Here is a 24097-nt window from a genome sequence, read left to right on the forward strand (position 1 = left end):
GAAGGAGGCTGGTAGGGACCTGTGGTATTGACCACAGCTACTGCTGCTTGTAAAATTCTGCTTCTCCATCTGCGGCAGGGGGTGGGGTGGGGACAGGTGTACGGAAGTGTAGGAATGGGACAGACCATTCCTTCGTGCTGTTTTTTTTTTTTTCTCTTTCCCCTTCCTCCCTCCCCGCCTTCCTTTGTTCCTTCCTTTAATTTTTTAAAATTTATTAATTATTGGATATAGACAGAAATTGAGAGAGAGGAGGAGGAGGGGAGATAGAGAGGGAGAGACACAGAGAGACACCTGCAGTTCTACTTCACCACTTGTGAGGCTTTTCCTCTGCAGGTGGGGACCAGGAGCTTGAACTTGGGCTCTTGTGCACTGTAGTGTGTGCGCTTAACCAGGCGCCACCACCTGGCCTGCCTTCTTTTCTTTTCTTTCTTTTTTTCAATTTTTTAAATTGATTTCTTTATTGGGGAATTAATGTTTTACATTCAACAGTAAATACAATAGTTTGTACACGCATAACATTCCCCAGTTTCCCATTTAACAATACAACCCCCACTATGTCCTTCATCATCTTTCATGGACCTGTATTCTCCCCACCCACCCCAGAGTCTTTTACTTTGGTGTAATACGCCAATTCCATTTCAGGTTCTACTTGTGTTTTCTTTTCTGATCTTGTTTTTCAACTTCGGCCTGAGAGTGAGATCATCCCATATTCATCCTTCTGTTTCTGACTTATTTCACTCCACATGATTTTTTTCAAGGTCCATCCAAGATCGGCTGAAAACGGTGAAGTCACCATTTTTTACAGCTGAGTAGTATTCCATTGTGTATATAGACCACAACTTGCTCAGCCACTCATCTGTTGTTGGACACCTGGGTTGCTTCCAGGTTTTGGCTATTACAAATTGTGCTGCCAAGAACATATGTGTACACAGATCTTTTTGGATGGTCTTTTCTTTTTTCTTTTCTTTCCTTTTCTTTCCTTTCTTTCCCTCTCCTTCATCTCTTTCTTTCTCTCTCTTTCTTTTTCTTTCTTTCCTTCTTTCTTTCTTTCTTTCTCTTTCTTTCTCTCTCTCTCTTTTCTTCTTTCTTTCTCCCTTTCTCTTTCTTTTTTTTTCTCTTTCTCTCTCTCTTTCTTCTTTCTTTCCTTCTCTCTTATAGTGAAAGAGACCATGTGCTCTTCAATGCAGTGAGGGCCAGGCTTGATGCTGGGCTGCATATATGACATAGCGGTATGGTATCCAAGTGAGCCATTTTTCTGCCCCCCCCCCCCAGGCTGTTTTCAGGACTGTGCTTTTTTTCTACAGACATCCTATTGCCCCCTTTGATTTTCAGCTACTCTGGGCAGGAAGCAGGAGAACCCAGCTCTTAGGGGCCTGGGGCTGCCTGGGCTCCTTGTCCTGTCTCCTCCTCTTTAGTTACCTAGCACACAGCATAGACCTGGGGAGCAGAAAGGATGGAGTCACCGTGGTGCTCCTAAGAGGGAGCAGGGCTGAGCCACCAGTCCTTCAGGACACGGACATTTCTAGGCCAGGATGCAGAAGACGCTCCTCTGTGGTCTGAGAGGTAGCAAAGTGGATGAGACATTAGACTCAGAAGATGCTCCTTCTTCCCATACACACCCCTCCTTCCCTCCACACACACCCACCTTCTTCTTCTTTTTTTTTAATTCTTTTTTAGGGAGTCGGGTGGTAGCGCAGGTGGTGCAAAGCGCAAGGACCAGCGGAAGGATCCGGGTTCGAGCTTCCGGCTCCCCACCTGCAGGGGAGTCGCTTCACAGACGGTGAAGCAGGTCTGCAGGTGTCTGTCTTTCTCTCCCCCTCCCTGTCTTCCCCTCCTCTCTCCATTTCTCTCTGTCTTATCCAATGACAACATCAATAACAACAACAATAATAACTACAACAACAATTGAAAGACAATAAGGGCAACAAAAGGGAAATAAATAAAATTTTTAAAAAAATTTAAAAAGTCTTTAAAAAATTCTTTTTTAATTTTAATATTGACATATTAGAGAGGAGAGGGGAACCAAAACATCATCCTGGAAGTGCTGGGGATTGAACACAGGATCTCATGCTTGAGAGTCTGATTCCTTATCTTCTGCACCACCTCCCAGGTTGCCATCTATCTACCTTTTCACTTGTTTCTTTCAGATTTTTTTTCCTGTCCATCCTTTGTCAGTGTTTTTCCCTTTTCATCATCTTCTCAGTTCTTCTTTTTTATTTCTTTCTGGTTGTTTTTTTTTCTTTTTCTTTTACTTCAATGTGTTTAGGAGTAAACAGTTCATAAAAAGACCTGGAGGAGTAGCCCAGGAGGTGGTACAGTGGATAAAACATTAGACTCTCAACCATGAGGTCCAGAGTTTGATCCCTGGCCTCACATGTGCCAGAGTGATGTTCTGTTTCTCACTCTCTTGTTCTTTCGCTCTCATGTTAATAAATAAACAAAACAATATCAACAACAAAAAAAGATAGGGCTGGGGAGTTAGCATAATGGTTATGCGGAAGACCTTCATGCTTGAGGCTTGGAAGTCTTAAGCTCAGTCCCTGGCATCACAAACAGAAACAGAAACAAAACAAAAACAAACAAAACAGGCTTAGCCTAGTTTGTTGAGGCACATGAGGAAGAGTGATGGGTCTTTTGTCTCTGCCCTTAACTTCTCCCCAGTCTGCTTTAGGCAAAGCAAAGAAGAGAGGTTTCTGGTTTGGATTAAGAAGCTGGGTTGTAGTGGTTGGGGATGAAGTTGCAAGACTGGCTCAGGGAGGTGGAGAAGAGAAAGAGGTCTGAGGTTGTCTGTGTGAAAAACTGGGGTTTTGAAATGAAACGTGGACAAAAAGATGGACGATGAGAGGCCCGGAGAAACAGATGATGTGCTGGGGCCTTGTGTTTGCCAGAGCGCAGATGTGAGGGAGGTGGGGCCCCACGGGGCCTTCGAAACCCCACAGGACCATAGCCTCTGCCTCCAGGCAGAATGTCTTCTTCACCCCCGCACACACGGTGGGAACTTCACTTCTGAAGAGCTCAGGGCAATGAATCAACTTAGCATCTACCCTCATGTGTTCTGAGTTAGAATAATCTTCGTTCTGGACTGAAAGACTGGCCTGGAAATCTGAAAATTATTTGTGATTACTTTAGGAGACCTAAAGGTCTATATCCTGAACGACTTCAATCTCCTCACTGGTGTGGGGGTGTGGAAGGCCTGGAATCCTGATGTTTTCTGCCCTGTATCCTCAATCCTGCTTACAGTGGGGGGTGGGGGCAGGGGGTGAGAAAGGGGAGCATTTATGGGAAGGAGATGGGGGAAGGGGTTGGCTGTGCAGTGTGTCTTTGGCTGCAGGTGGTTATACCCTAAAGTGCACCTGGGAGTTCTCAGAATCGATTAGCTGTTGCTTCCTCCAAAGAAAATGGGGCAGACATTTTCCCACCAGGGAAGTAACAGGTTTGCATGTGTATGAGTTCAAGGGAATGTGTATAATTGAATATGTTTATGATCACTTGAATATATTAAATTCCATCCTGTTCAAGTTGAGTCACTCTAATGGAGGGGAAGCAATGACCTGGGCAATTCAGGCAGAAGATAATCTGCAGATTGTTTATGAACATGATTGAAAGGCACTTCAGGTTGTGACGTGTGCTCAGCCAGGTGTGCCACCACCCAGCCCTGGGCACTTCAGATTGTAAAAGGGGACAGGCTGTGAGATGTATCTGTGGGTTTCTTGGGTTCAGGAGGAAGAAGCTGTTAGTGGAGGTGAAAGAAAGCTGCTCTTAGCTTGGCAGCAGGGTGTCTAGAGGAGAAGCAGAAATCTGCAGCCACTGTGTCTGTGCAGGCAGAAGGACAGGTCCGAGAGGGCGTCAGGGGCAGGATGTTTTTGGGAAGCCAGTGCATGTGTAGGAAGGCCAGGGGTACAAAGCGGCAGGGCAAAGCGTGGCTTGAGAGAGGTTCAGAAGCACAGTGTAAACCTTTTTTGTCTTCAGGGTTATCACTGGGGCTTGGTGCCTGCACTACAAATCCACTGCTCCTGGAGGCCATTTTTCCCATTTTTGTTGCCCTTGTTGTTATTGCTGAATAGGACAGAGAGAACTTGAGAGAGGAGGGGGAAGACAGAGAGGGAGAGAAAGAGAGACACCTGCAGACCTGCTTCACTGCTCATGACCCCCTTGCAGGTGGGGAGCCAGGGGCTTGAACTAGGATCCTTATGCTGATCCTTGTGCTTTGCACCATGTGAGCTTAACCTGCTGTGCTACTGCCCGGCCCCTATCAGTGTAAACTCTTAACCAACCTCACTCCAGAATGAGCCTAAGCTCCACCCGAGCAACCCTGACTCTGGGAGGAGGGTACTAGATGAGAATTCCGCTCAGCTTGGTCATTCACAGACTCTGTGCTACTGGGTAAATGAACCCCTAGCCTGCATATGAGTTTCCTGAGGGACTCAACTCAAATGTAAAAAATTTTTTTCTTTTTTTTTTAATTTTTAAAATTTTATTTACTTACTTTCCCTTTTGTTGCCCTTGTTTTTATTGTTATAGTTATTATTGTTGTTGTTGTTAGATCGGACAAAGAGAAATGGAGAGAGGAGGGCAAGACAGAGAGGGAGAGAAAGATAGACACCTGCAGACCTGCTTCACCGCCTGTGAAGACTCCCCTGCAGGTGGGAAGCTGGGGACTCGAACCGGGATCCTTACGCAGGTGGTCCTTGCACTTTGTGCCACATGCGCTTAACTCTCTGTGCTACTGCCTGACTCCCTCTTTTTCTTTTTTTAAAAAATATTTATTTATTTATTCCCTTTTGTTGCCCCTGTTTTATTGTTGTAGTTATTATTGTTGTTATTGGATAGGACAGAGAGAAATGGAGAGAGGAGGGGAAGAGAGGGGGAGAGAAAGATTGACACCTGCAGACCTGCTTCACCGATTGTGAAATGACTCCCCTGCAGGTGGGGAGCCGGGGGCGCAAATCAGGATCCTTGTACTGGTCCTTGTGCTTTGCACCATGTGCACTTAACCCACCGGACTCCCATAAAATCATTATTTTCTATTACTATATCACTTCTCAACTCTGCTTATGATGGTGTGTGTGTGGTGGGGGGAGATGAATCTGGGATTTGGGGGCCTTAGGCCTGAGCATCTCTTTACATCACCATTGTGCTATCTCCCTCACCCTAAAGTTAATTATTTCTTTATTCTACCAGAGCACTCTCAACTCTGGTTTATGGTGATGTTGGAGATTAAATTTAGGACCTCAGAGCCTCAGGCATGAAAGTCTTTATGTATAGCCATTTTGCTATTTCCTCAGCCCTGAAATAAGTAATTCAATTTTTATTTAAATATGTTTATTACTTATTTTTTTTATTTATTTACCAGAGCACTGCTCAGCTCTGGCTTATGGTGGTATGGGGATTGAACCTGGCACTTTAGAGCCTCAGGCATGAATGTTTCTTTGCATAACCATTATGCTATCTACCCCTGCCCAGTATTTCACTTTGCACAAAATGTTTTTAAAAGTTTATTTAAAAATTATTATTTTTTTTATTTATTGAATAGAGGCAGCCAGAGTTCAAGAGGGAGGGGGGTTATAGAGAGGGAGAGAGACAGAGAGACACCTGCAGCCCTGCTTCACCACTCATAAAGCTTTCCCCCTGCAGGTGGGGACCGGGGGCTTGAACCCGGGCCCTTGCACATTATAATACATGCGGTCAACCAGGTGCACCACCACCCAGCCCCTGCACAAAATATTTTACCTTTCATTTGCTCACAGACATATGTATCCTATCAAATGATAAGATTATGCCTTTTAAAAAAATTTCCTTATTGGGGGATTAATGGTTTATATTTGACAGTAAAATATAACAGTTTGGTGGTCTGGGAGGTGGCGCAGTGGCTAAGGACTAGACTCTCAAGCATGAGGTTCTGAATTTCATCCCTGGCAGCACATGTACCAGATTGATATCTGGTTCTTTCTCTTTCTCCTTTCTTCCTTTTCTTTCTTTCTTTCTTTTTTTTTTTAAAAAATATTTATTTATTCCCTTTTGTTTCCCTTATTGTTTTATTGTTGTAGTTATTCTTGTTGTTGCTATTGATGTCGTCATTGTTGGATAGGACAGAGAGAAGTGGAGAGAGAAGGGGAAGACAGAGAGGAGAGAAAGATAGACACCTGCAGACCTGCCTCACCGCCTGTGAAGGGACTCCCCTGCAGGTGGGGAGCTGGGGACTTGAACTGGGATCCTTATGCTGGTCCTTGCGCTTCGCGCCACGTGCGCTTAATCTGCTGCACTACCGCCTGGCTCTCTTTTGTTTTTCTTTATTTTGTCTCCAGGGTTATTGCTGGGGCTTGATGCCTGCACTACGTATCCACTGCCCCTGGAGGCTATTTTTTCCCTTTTGTTGCCCTTGTTATCATTGTTGTTATTATTATTGTTGTCATTGTTGTTGGATAGGACAGAGAGAAATGGAGAGAGGAGGGGAAGATAGAGAAAGAGAGAGAAAGACAGACACCTGCAGACCTGCTTCACTGCTTGTAGAGTGACTCCCCTGCAGGTGGGGAGCCAGGGGCTTCATCTGGGATCCTTAGCCAGTCCTTGCGCTTTGTGCCATGTTCACTTAACTCACTGCGCTACTGCCCGGCCCCCTCCTCCTATCTTTCTAATAAATAAACATATAATCTTTAAAAAGAAAATCATTTAAAAAATAATAAAATGCAATAGTTTGTACATGTGTAACATTTCCCAGTTTTCCACATAACAATTCAACCCCCACTAGGACCTCCATCATGTTCCAGGACCTGAGCCCTCCCCCCACCTCAGAGTCTTTTACTTTGGTGCGATACACAGATTATGCCTTTTTTTTTAATTTATTTTTTAAACTTTATCTTATTTGATAATCAAAGAGAAATTAAGGGGAAGGAGATAGAGAGGGAGAGAAACAGAGACCCCTGTAGCATTGCTTCACCACTTGTGAAGATTTCTCCCTGCAGGTGGGGACTGGGAACTTAAACCTGGGTCCTTGTGCATGGTAACATATACACTTAACAGGCGTGCCACCACCCGGCCCCAGATTATGCCTTTTTGTTGTCGGTTACATATAACATAACATTTATGTTTATGTACTTGCCCAACTTTTGTCTGTATCAGGCAAATTCCCATTTTTAATGTACTACACATTAAATCTTTTCATTTACTATCATAAAATAGCCTTATAGCACAATGTATTGTTAACATATATGTTTAAAATGAGAATGGGTGTATCATGTGCGGGTTCTATAAGGATCCTGGTTCTGGCAGTCCACCTTGCCTTGCACCTTGAGATAGCAGCTCAGTGTCCCTCTCAGCCCTCGTTCTCATCCCACTGTTTCCTGAGATGCTTACTTTCTTAATTTTGCTCATCCTTTCTTTTTTTCCTTTTTGCCACCAGGGTTATTGCTGGGGCTCAGTGGCAGCACTACAAGTCCACTGCTCTCAGTGGCCATTTATTTCCTTCTAGTTTTTATTAGATAGGACAGAGAGAAATTGAGAGAGGATGGGGAGATAGAGAGAAAGAGAGAAAAATGGACACCTGCAGACTTGCTTAATCATCTGTCCCCCTGGCAGGTGGAGAGTGGGGCCTCGAACCTGTGTACTTGTGCTTGGTAATATGTGCACTTAACCAGGTTTGCTACCACCGCCTCCCCCCCTTTTTTTTTTTGCAAGCTGTTATTAGTGGGACTTAGTGCCAGTGTGAAGCCACCATTCCTGGTGGCCATTTTTTTCTTTTTTTTTTCTCTCCTCCTCCACTTCTTTCTTTTTCTTTTTTTCTGTCCATAGAGGGAAAGAGATATGTGCTGCACTGATCCACCAGTTCTTACAGGCATCTCCTCTGCAGGTGTGAATTGTGGGCTTGAGCCTGTGTCTTTGCACATAGTAATGTGTGCACTGTACCCAGTGTGCCACCACTCAGCTCCTGACGGATTTTTTTTTTGCCTGCACTATAAATCCATTGCTCCCGGAGGCTACCCCCCCATCTTGTTGCCTTTGTTGTTGTTGTTGCTGCTGCTGTTGTTGGGTAGGACAGAGAGAAATGGAGAGAGGAGGGGAGCACAGAGAGAGGGAGAGAAAGACAGACACCTGCAGACCTGCTTCACCACTTGAAGTGACCTTTATTTTTTAAAATTTTTTTATTTATTTATTCATTCATGAGAAAGATAGGAGAGAGAGAAAGCTCCAGACATCTCTCTGGTACATGTGCAGCCGGGGATTGAACTCAGGACCTCACGCTTGAGAATCCAATGCTTTATCCACTGCATCACCTCCCGGACCACATGAAGTGAGCTTCTTGAGGTGGGGAGCCAGGGGCTCAAACCGGGATACTTAAGCTGGTCCTTACACTTCACTGTGCCATGTGTGCTTAACCTGCTGCGCTACCACCCGGCCCCCTTCTGATGGCTTTTCTTTCTTTCTTTCTTTTTTCTTTTTTTTTTTTTTGCCTCCAGGGTTATTGCTGGGTCTCGGTGCCAGCACTATGAATCCACTGCTCCTGGAGGCCATCTTTTTTCCATTGTTGTTTTTGTTGCTGGTATTGTTGTTGCAGCTATTGTTGTTGGACAGGACAGAGAGAAGTTGAGAGAGGAGGGGAAGACAGAGAAGGGGAGAGAAAGACAGACACCTATAGACCTGCTTTACTACTTCTGAAGTGGACCCCCCCTCCCCCCTGCAGGTGGGGAGCCGGAGCTTGAACCGGTTTCCTTGAGCCGGTCCTTGCACTTCGTACTATGTGCACTTAACTCTGTGTGCTACTGCCTACCTCCCCCCACTATTGCTGTTATTGTGAAAAGATTCTTCAGGAGAGGCGACTCTAGTGGTGGAGCAGTGGATAAATATAATGTGTGTGTGATTTTTTAAAATAGAGACAGAGAAAAACTCAGAAGGAAGGGTGGAGAAAAGGAAAAGAGACACCTACAGCACTGCTTTATTGGTTATGAAACTTTCCCCCTGCAGATGGGGACTACGGATTTGAACCTGGGTCCTTGTACATTATAGCATGCGCTATATACTGGCTGTGTCACCACCTGGCCCCAAAGCGTTGGATTCTTAAGCATGAGATCCCAAGTCTGATCCTCAGCATTGCATGTGCTGGCATGATGCTTTGGTTTTTTTCCTCCTCCTCCTCCTCCTTATTAATGAAAAAAAATTTTTTTTTCTTAAGAGAAGATGGGAACAGGAGTTGCCTCTTGCCTGTTAGGGAACTTGAGGATATCTGGGGGGTTGCACTGCCCCCTGGCAGCCATTGAGGGAACAGCAATGAGGACTGTCAGCCAAGGAGTTGGTTTGACCTCTACCCGACTCACACCTCGTAGAATGTCTACTGGTGAAATTTGAGGCCTTGAAAATGGCAAACTCTCAAGTTTTTTGGCTCAGACTGCCCGTGGAGGTAACGTGTTGTCCAAGGGTCAAGATGAATCAGGGAATCCAACACTCTGACATATATTAAGTTTGGTGGGCTAGAACCTGGGGTGTGCTGTATGGCAAAGCAGGTGCATGACTCCATGTGACCTGTCTTGTTGGCCCTTTAGTGCCTTTCTTAACTGTAGCTCCACAGGCTAGCGGGTACAACTAACCGGATGGTTACACAATTAAGTGTCAATAGATGTTGTTACAAATTACCAGAACTAACAGAAACAAGGAAGATCTCTGAAGAGGAGGACTTATCCCCCCTGCCCACCACCAATTAAGGAGGGATGTTTGTCAAGTAGACCAGAGGGAGGGACAGTCTATATTAAAGCTGGGCACAAGGAAAAGCCAGGTAGGGGGAACAGAGGCTGTGTGGAGTGTAACAACTCTCCTGCAGGTGTTTTGCTTTTTGTTTTAATACCAGAGCACTGCTTAGGTATGGCTTATGGTGGTGCTGGGGCCTTGAACCTGAAACTACAGAGCTTCATACATGAAAGTCTTTTGCAGAACCATTATGCTATCTCCCCAGCCCTCTCCTGCAGTTATTGTTAAGTTAAGCTCAAGTCTTTTGTGCCTGGTCAAGCAGTGATGTGAAAAGGTCAAAAGTGAGCTCTCTTTGGCAAGACTGACAATGTAAGCATTCCGCTAGTCCGCCTTTTAAGAGACTGTTGACTGGGCTGGTGAAATAGAAAGAGCTCAATTGGCTAATGCGCTGCTTTGCCTGGTGTGCAACCCAGATTTGAGCCCAGCCCCCACTGCATTGAGGAAAGCTTTGGTGTTGTGGTCTTTTTTTTTTTTTTAAATTTATGATGCCTTCTTTTTAAATTTAATTTATTTATTCATTACCTTTTGTTGCCTTTGTTAGTTTTTTTGTAGTTATTATTGTTGTTGTTATTAGTGGCATTGTTATTGGATAAGACAGAAATCGAGAGAGGAGGGGAAGACAGAGAGGGGGAGAGATAGATAGACACCTGCAGACCTGCTTCACCGCTTGTAAAGCTACTTCCCAGCAGGTGGGGAGCTGGGGGCTCGAACCGGGATCCTTATGCTGGTCCTTGAGCTTTGTGCCACGTGCACTTAACCCGCTGCACTACTGCCCGACTCCCCGGTGTTGTGGTCTTTATCGTTATCCAAAAACACCAACCAACCAACCAACCCACCAACCAACAAATAAAACTGATCATGCTTAGCCCCACAGTTAACCTCTTGGGAGGCTACGCACTAGCCCTTGTAGGAAATACTGGCCAGAAGCCCCTGACCAGGGGCCTCAACGAAAGGAGTGGTCTTGCGGGAAATGTCCACTGGTCCAGTGGGGTGCAAAGATTGGGAAGGAAGGGGACCCGGGCTAGCCGACATGACCTGCGGCGCTGCGAGGCCCACAGCCGGCCAGAAGCGGGCGCTGGCGGGCGGCTCAGGGAGGCGGGAGGAGCCGCCAGCGCCGGGGGCGGGAATGGGCACCGGGAGAGCGCGTCCGCACAGCTTGGGGCCCGCTTGCCCGCAGCCGCCCGCCACGAATTTATGACCCAGAGCCGGATGCAGCTGTGCGCAGCTGGCTATGCAAATGTATGCAAATGAGGCTACTGGGACTCGGACTCCCTGCCTGCGGCGGCAAAGGGTGGGAGGGGGCGCGGCATTGTCAGCGCTCTCCAGTTCCCTGGTGATGGACTAAAGATCTGGGGGTGCAAGGGGCGTCCCTGCCTGGACCATTCCGTCTCTGGGATGTGGCAATTTATCGGGACGATCCTGGGTTTCCCTCGCTGTCTCCGATGACCTTGCGCAACCCTCCAACTCGCAGAACCGCCCCTCAGGCGCCTAGTCTAGCAGGGCGCCCCCTACTGGTGGGAGCTCCCCCGTCTTCTGAGCAGGTTCTGCGAACCCACGCAGAGTCCTTCCCCTCCTCTAGGGAAGGAGAGGGTCGCAAAGCCGGCCTCTTTCCCCTCCTTTCGTTGCCACCGCTTCTTCTGCTTCCCCTCGGTGTATCCGCAGAAGTCCTGCCTGAAGTCTAGCCACAGTCCCGCCTGCTGCTATTTGTATTGTGTTTCCATTGCGGTTTGATCTGAAGGTTATTTCCAGCGTTGAGTTTTGAGGGTCTGAGAATGGGAGGGCCATTAGCCAGCTAGCCAGCCCTCACCCCCGTCCCATGTCCCAAACTCAGGCCAGATCTGGAAAGGAAAAGGTATCAGGGCTTGCGCGGGGGGGGGGGGGGGGGTGGGGGGGGAGGGGGACATGGTGTCCCCCTTCCCTGTCCCTGCTCCTCGTCGGCTCTTCCTGCAACAGCCACCAGGGGTCTGCCTTGAGCTGAGGATGGGAAAGGCCACGAGCTGGAGCGTGGGGATCCAGGGCGCCGGGCGCAGTGTCCTCTGCGGTCCAGCAGCGCCTGGCCATCCTGGCCAAGACCTTCAGTTCCAGGACCTGAGATGCGACGAATGAAAGCAAGTGCTCAGAAGCTTGGGGAGGGACAAGAAGACCTAACTGCGGTGGAGCACTCCTCCCTCCCCCACCCAGCCCCCAAACAGGGAAGCGGCACGACTCGCCTTCCAGGGAAACTGAGGCCACGTGTGCAAAAGGAGACCTTGTCAAGATGGGGAGATGTGTTGTTGGCGTGGGATGAGTGGACTGAGAGAAGCTAAGAAAGGACAATTAAGGCACTTTGTCCCCTGAGGATAGGACTTGTTAGGTTTCTCTGAGGCTGCAGCAGGAGGGATGGTGGGCAGACACCGGGAAGGACTTCCCCATTAGAGTCAGACCTGGGAAGTGGTGCCAGGAGAGGTGACGTGGTTCCTGGAAAATGGAGGTGAGTTATTTTAAAACCCCTTTAACCCAGGCCCCTGTTGGTGACGGTGTTGGTGGTGGGGGTTTGGGGAGGTCATGTAATGGGTTAGACAGCTGCTGGGAGCTTTTGTGAAGCAAGGGAGTGGCCTGAGTGCAAGCAGAGTCCCACCAGCTGGCCTCACACCCATTGCCCACCTGGGCAACACGAGAGCTGTCCCACTTCATGACTTGAGGGAGGAGGAGTCCCCAGAAGGAGCAGGGGAACTGTTTTTGGATGAGCAGGTCTTGAGCCCCACACAGACCACCTGGGTTCCTGTTGCTCCTCAACACCCCCCCCCCCCCATGGAATATCCTCCCTCTACCCCTAGGGCTCAAGCAGCCCAGGAGGTGGTGCATTGAATAAAGTGTTGGGGCTTCTAGCATGAGGTCCTGAGGTCAAGCCCCAGAATTTCAGGTGCCACAGTCATACTATACCCTCCTCTACCTCCTGTAAATGAATATATCTTGGAAATACAACAGTAGGGGCTGGGTGGTGGTGCATCTGGTTGTGTGCACACATTACAGTGAACAAGGACCCAGGTTCAAGCCCCTGGTCCTCACCTGCAGGGGGGAAGCTTTATGAGCAGTGAAACAATGCTGCAGGTGTCTCACACACTCTGTCTCCCCCTTTCTTCTCAATTTCTCTCTGTACCTCCCCAAATATATATATGAGGGCTGGGTGTGGGGGGGAAGGCCCATTTGCACCAGCTGGGGGGTAAATCCTCACTCCTGGTTTGTCTTCCTGGATGACTCTTTATCTGTGAGCTGGGGCCACACCAGGATTAGCTCCTAGTAGGATAAAGGCCTAGAATTGTAAATCTTGCACTCACTAACTTTGAGACCATGACTTGTAACTTCATTTTCTCATCTCTGAAATGGGAGTGAAAGGAGAGAAGTGCTGCAAGTCATGAGTGTGTGATTTATTCTATTGATTTGCATGCACACGGGAACTCTGGAAGCTGAAGCTCCACAGACGCCTGCACGCACAGCACTGGGTAGCCCCACATTCCCCTTTGCAGATTGAAGTTCTTGAACCAGTTAGGTCCTGAGCCCGGATTGATCAGGCAAAAGCTGGAGCATCAACTAACTATCAGATGCTAGAGAGGAAACCCGAGCAATGTGACTGATGACCCCTAGAGCCTGCTGTTCTGGACCTAGAATTCAGTTCCCAAGGGGATCCCAGTTTCCTGCAGGATTTGGAGAGGGTAGTCCAACAAACGCTGTCCCAGAAGCTCAGGATAGAGGAGACTCCACTGTGGGAGCTGCGCGTCTGCGCTTCCCCGCTCGTGCCCAGCAGAGAGCGCCCAGGCCCGCGCGGTTACCGCTCCAGTCCAGCCCTCCTCCCGCGCGCCCTCTGCTGGTGTCAAGAGGTACTGCCGCAAGTCCCCTCCCTAGTGCCACCAAACCAGGCCGGCTTCTGCTTATTTTTGTTCTCCTGGCCACGCCCCAGACTTCGGGTGCTCGGCCTGGCCCAGCTCAACACCTTTCACCCCTCACATCTATGCCCAGCTCTATAGAGTGGTGTCTCCCCTACACCTCTACAGTGTGGCTGGGTTAAAGAGCCAGGTTTCTTGTATGCAGGCGGCTTTGGAGTCCAGCGGGTCTGCTTCCAGCTCCTGCGCTACCTCCTGGTCTCAACCTTTAAGCCTTCCCGGATCTCAGAGTCTGGACATACATAAACATTTTAGCTGGAACACCTGCCTCCTTCTCTGCTCCACCTTCCAAAGTGCTTTTCCTCGCCTTCCCTCCTCCCTCCTCCCCTCCTCCCTTCCCTTCCTGTCTCCCACCAAAGCGCCGCTTAGCTCTGCTCTATGGTGTTGCTGGGGATTGAACCTGGAACCTCAGAGCCTCAGGCCCGAAAGTTGTTTGCATAACCTTTACGCTGTCTCTTTGTCTCTCCTTCCCTACTTTCTAAAATACAAATCAGTGCAAGTACTCTCCTTTATTGTCCTCCTCCTCCTCCTCCTCATTATTATTATTGCCACCATGGTTATTGCTGGGGTTTGGTGCCTGCATGACAAATCCATCACTCCAAGCTTCTATTTTCTCTCTCTCTTTCCCTCTTTCTTTCTCTTTTTATAGAGACAGAGAGAAATAGAGAGGGAAGGGGGAGATAGAGACACCTGCAGCACTGCTTCACAGCTCATAAAGCTTCTCTATGCAGCTAGGGACTGGGGACTTGAACCCTAGTCTTTGCACATGGTAACATGTGTGCTCTACAGGCACAAAAAATGCCTGGCATCGTTCACTCTCCTCCTCAAACCTATAGCAGCTCCCATCGCTTACCACCAAAGGGCCAGACTCGCTCAGGCCACTTGTGGCCTTTATGATCTGGTTTGCCATCTCATTAGGCTGCCTCCTTACATCATTGTTCACAGTTCAATACAATGTATTTATGTTACTAGAGCACTGCTTAGCTCTGGTTTATGCTGGTGCCAGGGATTGAACCTGAGACTTCAAAGCATCAGGCATGAGAGTCTCTTTGCATAACCATTATGCTGTCTCCTTGTCCCCATAATTTTATTTTATTTTATTTTATTTATTTATTAAATTTTTTTTTCTCCCCAGAATGTTCTCAGCTCTGGCCCCTGTTGGTGTCAGGGACTGAACCTGAGACCTTGGGACCTCAGGCATGGAAGCCTCTTGCAGAACCATTATGCTCTTCCTCCAACCCCAGTTTACGATTTTCCAAACATGTCCTGCTCTTCCTGATTTTCACACATACTTTCTGTCTTTGTTGAGGCTAGTTTTCATCCTCATTCTCCAAGACCATCCCAATTGTCCCTTATCAGGATTCTTTTATCTGGCACCCCCAGGCAGGATGTTTCCTCTGTCCCCAGGGGAGGGACACCACACACATACACACACACTCAGGCTAGTGCTTCCTTTTTATGGCTCTTATCCTGGGGTATCAGCTATTCACAAGCCGGTCTCTGCCCTCCCTCCAGCCCACTCTGTGAGCTCTAGGTGAGGTCTGGCTCTTACTGGTCTTCACACAGGCTGGTGGTTCAGGGTGGCCCCATGGTGTCTCGGCCACAGGCGTGGCAGCGGTGTCTGAGTCTGCCGCTGGGTCTGGAACTTGGCAGAGGTGCCCCTCCCTGTGAAAGACAGACAGGGACAGGACTTAGTGGTTATCTCCCTTCCTCACCCCTGGGGCAGGCCACTCCCTCCCCACCCCGCAGAGACCAGCTGTCTGTTCATCTCTGCCCATTGGAAACGGAGTTGGCAGTCAGCTGAGGTAAAGAACAAACACCTCATCACAGACCCCTGCAAGCGTCATCCCGGCTTTGACCTAGCACGTTACGATTGGGCCCTCCTCAATCGCTATCGAACAGGCCATGGCCGGTGCGCCGCTATGTTCCATCGCTGGGGAGCCAGAGATGACCCGAACTGCCCCTGCGGCTACAGACAGACTATGACCCACATAGTCAACGACTGCCACCTCTCCAGATTCAAAGGAGGTCTCGAAACTTTACATCAGGCTCAACCTGATGCTGTTGACTGGCTACGGAAGAAGGCCAAACACTAGAAGAAGAAGGGAAGGGAGTGATTAGACCCTCTGGGTTTTGGAAACCTGACTCTATGTCCTGAAGTCTGAAGAACACAGGCACAGAGGGTGAAAGGGAGCCTTTTCTCCACCCCCATCCCACGTCCCTGCAGAGGCTTGGGGACCCGTCACTGGCTCTTGGAGCCCATCTTAAGTCAGCCCACCCCTACCCCAGAACTTAACTGGGTCCTTGATTGTCTAGCCTGGAGCTTGGGGGCAAAATCATAAATTTGGGAGACAAGAGGGGGAGATAAAGATCACTGGTTGAAAATAGTGTCATCAATCATTTGCTGGAGAGGGCACATCTAAGGATCCCCCAAACCCAGAAGCACTGCCGCTCCCTCTGAGGCTGCTCCCTCCCCTACCCTCCAACAAAAATGTGTCTGCCACCACTCCCTGGACCTCCCAGCTCCTGGCTGGTGTTGCTTGCTGTGACCCAGTTTGTTTGCTCAACTGCATCCTCTGAGGTCCTGGGGGCCCTGGCTGACTTCAGGAGGGTCTCTGGAGAGACAGCCCCCCCCCCCCCATGGTAATAAGCACATTTCTGAAAAGAGCCCTGAGGGGAGATCCCTAAACTCATACTTAGTGGAGTTTCAGGCTGAGGATGAACAGATAAATAATGGATTGCCAAATTAATTAATTATTTTATTAGCCTGAGTAATTATTAATCAGGCCATTAGTCACCCAGCTGTGCGCTATGAATAGTAATTGGGTATGTGTGTTGGGGGCAGGGGCAGGTGGAGAGCAGGTTATGGTGCTAAAGTCATCTGCACCTTCTTCACAACCTAGGACGATTCCAGAAGCTTTAGCTGCTTATGCCTTCCAGCCGCCCCCACCCTCCCCCCCACTAACTCTCCCTAACTCTGGAGACCAGGAAGAGAAAGACGACTGAGGAGAACTTGGCACTTGTGAGTGTTTGTGTATGCCCAGGGTGGAGGCAGGGGTGGGCAGGTTTGTGTATGCCCAGGGTGGATGCAGGGGTGGGCAGGTTTGTGTATGCCCAGGTTAGCACCTCAGAGGGGGAGATGGAGGCCAGTTCTAAAGTGGCAGGTATGTCCAAGCCAAGTCTGATGACCAGTCACTTGCTGAGCAAGAGTGAGGATGGGACTGACTCGGGATCCGCCTTGGAACCTGCTACCCTCTGGTGGTGCCCATGACATGGGAGACCAAGGGAAAGAGAGGGGGGAGGGAGAGCAAGGGAGACACAGCCAGCGGGTGGAGGGAGGGGAGGAGGGACGTGGCTTTTTACCTTAGGATTGGAAGCTCACAAGCTGTGAGAGTCTGTTTCTCTGTCTTGGGGGGCGGGGGGCAGCTGATGAGTCCTGACCTTTCAGTTCTGCACAACCTCCCTCTCAGATGCTTTTCTCCTGAGGCATGGTGCAGACCTGGCTTCTGAATCTCCTCCTTCTCCTCCTGGCTTCCAAGTCTTTCTCCTTGACTATCCCTGGGACACTGTTTACTGCTCTGTAGGACTGGAAGGCGAGGAGATGTGAGCATAAGAAGAGATGGTGGTGCAGGGAGAGTCCCTGATGAAGTGCATTTTACTCTGTGGGGGGACCTGGGTTGTAGCCTCCAGCACTGCATGGGAGCATAGTGCACAGCGTCAGAGGAAGAAGCTTTGTAGATGGTGGAGCAGTGCTGTGGTATCTCTCTCCCTTTTTTTCCTTCCCCCTCCAGGGTTATCACTGGAGTGCCGGCACAATGAATCTTCTTCTCCCAGCAGCCATTTCCCCCATTTTATTGGGTAGGACAGAGAGAAATGGAGAGAGGAGGGGGAAGGAGAGAGGGAGAGAGAAAGAGAGACACTTGTAGACCTGCTTCACCGCTTGTGAAGTGTCTCCCCTGCACGTGGGGACCCAGGGGCTCAAATCAGGATCCTTGGGCTTGGTACTATGTGTGCTTAAACTGGTGCTTCACCGTCCACTCCCCTCTCCTCTCTCTCCATGTCTCTCTCTGTGTGTCTGAAATTAAGAAAGGCGTGTGTGTGTGTGTGTGTGTGTGTGTGTGTGTGTGTGTGTAGTCTTCTAAGCCCAGCCATAAAGAAGACAGGAAGAGGAAGAAAGAGTGGGAGTGAGGTGGGTGAAGTGGCCACCGAGTACACTTGCCCTCCACTCAAGGAAGGCGTTCTGTAAGTCTTACTTTCATCCATCCTGCTGTCCCGTGACCCCACCTGCTCAGATCCTTCCTCCCTGAGGCTGAGCTCTTGCTCCAGGCCCACTTCTCCCTGGACAGGTCCCCCAGGGTCCCTCCTCTTCACTAATCACTTGGGGAGGAGTTGGCGATCCTGTTTTTAACCCCCTTCCCCTGGCTGGGACCCCCTACTCCATCTGTTTATGGTGAGTTTGGCTCTGTATTTACAGTGGGGCTCCATCTGTTTATGACCTGCCTGGAGCAGTTTCTTTTCTAAACTCCAGTCCCCTCTCTTACATGCTGAGTGTTTATTCCACCCTTTCCACAACCCCTTTCCCAAGACCCCACTCACAGAGGGTGCAGGGGGTCTCAATGCCTAGCTCCACCTGTGGGGCTCAGACTGCTGTGGGAACATGCCCTGGTGCCCTCAGCCCTGCTCTAGGGGCCTGTCCTGCAAGAATTCTGCTCAGTGTATCCCCTCAGCAGAGCTGGGGTCAGGCGGGGTCAGGCGTGGGGTCAGGTCCTGGCCAGACAGAGCCTGCTGCAGCATAAACACAAATATGGCATCTGGAACCCAAAATCTTGTTTGGAATTCTTGGCTCCAGTTGGAGCTGGTGCTGTGTGTGTGTGTGTGTGTGTGTGTGTGTGTCTGTGTGTGTGTGTGTATGTTGGGGGGGTACTTAATGGGACTGGGACTGAAGGATGGCGAACAGACCCTTTAGCGGGTCTAGGGGTGCAGGAAGAGGGAACTACAGGCCCGTAGCCCTTGACATTACTTGAGGAAAAGTCAAGCAAGTGAGTGCCCTGAGCTTCACCTGCCTCTTCTGATACCACTCAGGGCTGCTTTGGCACGGGCAGGTGTGGGGGCATGGAAGTCTGTGGAGTCAGGAAAGGAGTGGGGGTTCAGTGTCCACCCCACCCTCCATGAGGGACCAGGGCAGCGAGAGGTGAGCTCAGAGGTGCTGGTCTCCTTGCTCCATGCTCGGATGCTCCAGCCAGTGTCTGATGTCACCCGAAGACTCTTACGGGAGCCAGTGCCTGCTGGCTTTGTTTCTCCTGTGGGCACACAGATTCAGCCAGCCTCTCCACACTCTGTGCTCAGGGAACATCCTCCACCCGTCCCTCTTGGCCCTCCCTTCTTTTATGTGTCACTGAGGCCATCTAGAAGTCCCTTGTGTCCTCCCCTGCCATCACTGGACAGGAACTGTTACTTTTTTTTCCTTTCATGTTTTGGATAGGGACAGAGAGAAACTGAGAGGAAAGGTTGAGACAGAGAGGGTGAGAGACAGAGAGACAACTGTGGCACTGCTTCACAGCTTGTGAAGATTTCCTCCTGCAGGTGGGGACCAGGGGCTTGAACCAGAGTCTTGGCACATTGTAGAATGTACACTCTACCAGGTGTGCCACCACCTGCCCCTGAGATGTCACCTTCTGTCTCATGCCTTCTCCTTGAGCTAACTTTTGGGGCCTCACCGGAAGGCCTTTCCCAAGGCCTCTCTACCGCTCCTTTTCCTTCCAGTTTCACCTGTCCCAGGTTTCCTTCAGCACACTGGTGTCCTAGTCCCTATTCCAACTCCCCAAATCCTTCTGACTGAGTTGCCCTTGGTCCTTTGAGGGCCTTGTAGGGGTCTTCCAGAGGCTCCTGAGAGAACCATTCCTAGGCTTCCTCTCTTTCCACTGTGTCCCAAGTGGCCGAGGGTAGAGTAGGGTGCACTTCTGCAGATGGCCAACAGAGGGAGACGCACCCAAGCCCAGGCAGAAAGCGGGAGGCTGAAGGGTGTGCCCTGGAGGTGGGGGTGTGGAAACAAGTAGCTCGAGGATTGGCTTGGAGGCAGAATTAGGAGAACATTTCCAGGATCACTAAATAAAGTGGAAAACTAGCTTTTTTTTTTTTTTTTTTTATAGAGGGGAAGAGGTAGAGAAGAGAGACAGAGAGAAGACACCTGCAGCACTGCTTCACCACTCATGAAGCTTCCCCCTACAGGTAGGAACCAGGGACTTGAACCTATGTCCTCATGCATGATACCACGTGTGCCTTACCAGCTGTACCACCCTCAGGCCCTGAAACTCTAGTTCTTTGTCTAATGTGCAAACTCTTTGATGACTAATAATATCAGCTACAATTTGGGTCTCTCTCTCTCTCCCCCAATATGTTTCATGTGGTCTTATTATTGCAGAAGGGCAAAATGATGTGGCAGTTTAAGTCAAATCAAACCATGTTGTGCCCAAGGTCATGCAGTGAAGACTTGGAGGAGCTAAGACTCCTGAGATTCACTGGTCTTCGTGAGGGGTCCTGTGGGTGGGCTGGTCTAACTCAACCCTCTCCCCAGACACAGAAGGGATTCCTGCAGTGGTGCCCACCCAGCCCCCTCCTTCCGGTGCCCAGCAGGGTTCAAAGGAGGGTTTGGGAAGCTGGAGGGGGGACCCCTACCCCCACAAGCCTCCCTCAGCCTGGCCAGATGCCTTTGGGGCCTGGAGACAAGGGCTGGAGAATGGGACTGCCATAAACACTGTCCCAGCCTAGGCTGTAAAACCAGCCGGCAGAGGCTGGAATGTGGAGGGATCCAGGAAGGATTTTCCGGTGGGTCTGGCCTGATAGCATCTTTGGGACCCTGGGGTCAAAGGGGAGCCCGCCTCCCTCCCCTCCCTCTCCCTCTGCTGGCCTGCTGCTTTCTCTTCCCTGCCCCCTCCTCTCCCACACTGCTGGCCCAGGGTTTCTGCCTCTGCTTCCCCCCCCCCCCCATCCTCTCTGAGGGGTGTTGCAACATCGTCTCCACCACCCACTGCTGACTGAGTAACTTTGAGACTTTCTTGACTGGCTCCCCTCATCTGTAGGATGGGGGGGGGGTGTCATGCTGGCACCTCTCAAAGGTTCAGTTAGCCACTCAGGACAGTGTCTGGTGCATGCTATGGCCTGTTAACACGTCATCTGCTCCCTGCAGAGGTCCTGGGTCAACAGTGGGCTTTTTCTTCATTTCACCTCATTGCTTTCACGTGGGTACTGCAAGAGAAGACACGGAGGGAGAGAGTGGTTCTAAGGACAGGACGTCACTGTCCAGCGCTATGGCCAGGCTCTACAACCCAGACAGCCGTTCCTTCTCTCACCAGCAGGGGGCAGCAGATGCCCGAACTGAGCGGCACCAAGGGGCGTGCACAGTTCACCTGCCTCAGGCCCAGAGGGGAGCTCAGATTTTGTGTCCAGGCAAGGCTAAGGTCTGCCCCAGTGTGTGCATGTGTGTGTGGCTGGCTGGCTTGGCCTTTGGTTCTCTGTATTGTGATTGCAGACTGGGGCAGACACACATTATATATATTTGTTAGATAGAGACAGGGTGGGGGGGGGGGTCAGGCAGTAGTGTAGCAGGTTAAGTGTACATGGCGTGAAGCGCAAGGACCCGTGCAAGGATCCCAGTTCAAGCCCCTGGCTCCTCACCTGCAGGGGAGTCGCTTCATAAGAGGTGAAACAGATCTGCAGGTGTCTGTCTTTCTCTCCCCCCTCTCTGTCTTCCCCTCCTCTCTCGATTTGTCTCTGTCTTATCCAACAACAACAACAATAGTGACAACAACAATAACAACAATCACAAGAGTAAAAACAAGGGCAACAAAAAAATGGGAAAAAGGCCTCCAGGAGCAGTGGATTCGTAGTGTAGGCACTGAGCCCCAGCAATAACCCTGGAGGGAAAAAAAAAAGAGTGGCAAGGAGAGAGTAAAAGAAGTCACAGCATTAAGCCTCCTTCAGTGCAGTAGGACTTGGACTTGAACCTGGATCATACACATTGCAAAGCAGCTCCCCATCCAACTGAGCTATTTTGCTGGCCTGAAGCATGTATTCTAGAAAACACCAGAACAGGGAGTTGGGCTGTAGCGCAGCGGGTTAAGCGCAGGTGGCGCAAAGCACAAGGACCGGCATAAGGATCCCGGTTCGAACCCCGGCTCCCCACCTGCAGGGGAGTCACTTCACAGGCGGTGAAGCAGGTCTGCAGGTGTCTATCTTTCTCTCCTCCTCTCTGGCTTCCCCTCCTCTCTCCATTTCTCTCTGTCCTATCCAACAACGACGACAACAACAATAATAACTACAACAATAAGACAACAAGGGCAACAAAAGGGAATAAATAAATAAAATAAATATTAAAAAAAAAGAAAACACCAGAAGTACAGGCTCTGCCAGCTAGAGCCAGAAGAAATTCAGAGTGTCCAGTGATCTCATCCACCTTTTCTGATGAGGAGGCTGAGGCCCAGAGGGGGCAAGCTGCTTGCACAGCAAGCATGTAACTAAGCTCACAGCCCCCTGCTCCGTCCTTCTGACTAGTGTTGGTCTGTGCATCTGCATGATCGGGGGTGCATGTGGTGGTTCACTGTGAAGCTTGGGGTTCAGAACAAGCACCTGCTTGGTCCCCAGCTATTGTGGCTATTCTTGGACCTGTCCTTTCTCCCTTTCCCTGTCTCCCCAGCTCTGTCCTGCCTCTTCATGGCCCAACTGGGTGAAGAATATTTGCCTTCTTTTTTGCCTCCAGGGTTATCGCTAGGACTCGGTGCCTGCACTATGAATCCACTGCTCCTGGAGGGTATTTTCTCCCCTTTTGTTGCCCTTGTTGTTTATCATTGTTGTTGTTGTTACTTGCTGTCATTGTTATTGGATAGGACAGAGAGAAAGTGAGAGAGAGGAGGGGAAGACAGAGAGGAGGAAAGAAAGATAGACATCTGCAGACCGGCTTCACTGCCTATGAAGCAACCCCCTTGCAGGTGGGAAGCCAGGGGCTTGAACCAGCATCCTTACATTGGTCTTTGCACTTCGTGCCATGTGCGCTTAACCTGCTGTGCCACCGCCTAGCCTCCTCTTTTTAACATATTCTTATTTATTTATTATTGGATAGAGGCAGAGATAAATTGAGGTGGGGGAGGAACAGAGAGGAAGAGAAACAGAGAGATACCTGCAGCGCAGCTTCAACACTCATGAAACTTTCCCCCTGCCTGAACCTGGGTCCTTGCACACTGTAATGTGAGTGCTTAACCAGGTGTGCCACCGCCTGGCTCCTATTTGCCTTCACAACAGAGAGTCATAATATAATAGTCGTGATGCCAGTAAAGGTACTTACAGAAGCGCCAGGGAGAGGGCACAAGTTTGAGTCCTGGCACCATACGGGAGCTGCTGTGATGCCAGAGGAAGCTCCGGTGCTGTGGTATCTCTTCCTCTCTCTGAATGATAAAATGTCCCAGGGTGGTGGATTTGTGTATGTACATGGCCCCAGTTCCACCCAAACCAAACAAAAACTTGCAGAGTGGCTGTTGCCACACATTCCAGTCGTTTAGCTACATGATCCTTCAGCAGCCTTCCAGGGGAGGAAATAGAGGCCCAGAAAAGGGAAGGCCTCACTCACCACACTGGTAGAGCTGGCAGGTACCCAGGGCATGGGACACAGCATAGTGTTTCTACGAAAGACTCATGCCTGAGGCTCCTGGTCACAGTCTCAATGCTGGCATCACCATAAGCCAGAGCTGAGTAAGGCTCTGGTTAAACAAACAAACCGAGGGCTCCCCAGGCACAAAGCACAAGGCAGAGCCCTGGTCCAGGTCCGCCCTGCAGCCTGCTGAGCGCTCACCATGCACCTGCCTGCTCCTGCCAGGCACACTTCCAACTGCTGCAGACAAGGGAAGAGACCCTCAACAGGGAAGCCAGGCCTCTGATCCCTGCACCGCTCCAAAACTTTATGGTGGCCATCTGCTGGCAGGGTGTGCTCCACTGAAATGCGGATTTCTATCCAGCAGGTCTGGGCAGGGCCTGAGACACTTTCCTGCCTGCCTGCCTCCTTTTCTACCTTCCATCTATGCTTCCTTCCCCCCCCCCTTTTTTTGCTTTGTTATGACTCATTGTTTTATTGGTAGAGGATTAAAACCTAGATGCGCTTTTTTATTTCTTTATTGGGGAATTAATGTTTTACATTCAACAGTAAATACAATAGTTTGTACATGCATAACATTCCCCAGTTTCCCACATAACAATACAACCCCCACTAGGTCCTCTGTCATCCTTCTTGGACCTGTATTCTCCCCCCCTTTTTTTTTCTTTCTAAGATTTACTTATTTATGAGGAGGGAGAAGAGAGAGAGAACTGGAGCATCACTCTGGCACATAGGATGCTTGGGATTGAACTCAGGACCTCATGCTTGAGAGTCCAGCACTGCCCACTGTGCCATGTCTTGA

General features: G+C 49.8%; 1 long non-coding RNA gene across 1 annotated transcript; it reads right to left on the bottom strand.

Moving 5' to 3' along the window:
- Positions 1-15133: 15133 nt before the first annotated feature.
- Positions 15134-23122, bottom strand: LOC132539318 (uncharacterized). The gene is made up of 3 exons (XR_009550568.1): positions 22993-23122; positions 17019-17241; positions 15134-15320 (listed from the first exon to the last, which is right to left on the bottom strand). It is a non-coding gene; the product is annotated as an uncharacterized LOC132539318 (long non-coding RNA).
- Positions 23123-24097: the final 975 nt, after the last annotated feature.

Source organism: Erinaceus europaeus, chromosome 7 (assembly GCF_950295315.1).
Source record: "Erinaceus europaeus chromosome 7, mEriEur2.1, whole genome shotgun sequence".
NCBI classification, from domain to species: domain Eukaryota; kingdom Metazoa; phylum Chordata; class Mammalia; order Eulipotyphla; family Erinaceidae; genus Erinaceus; species Erinaceus europaeus.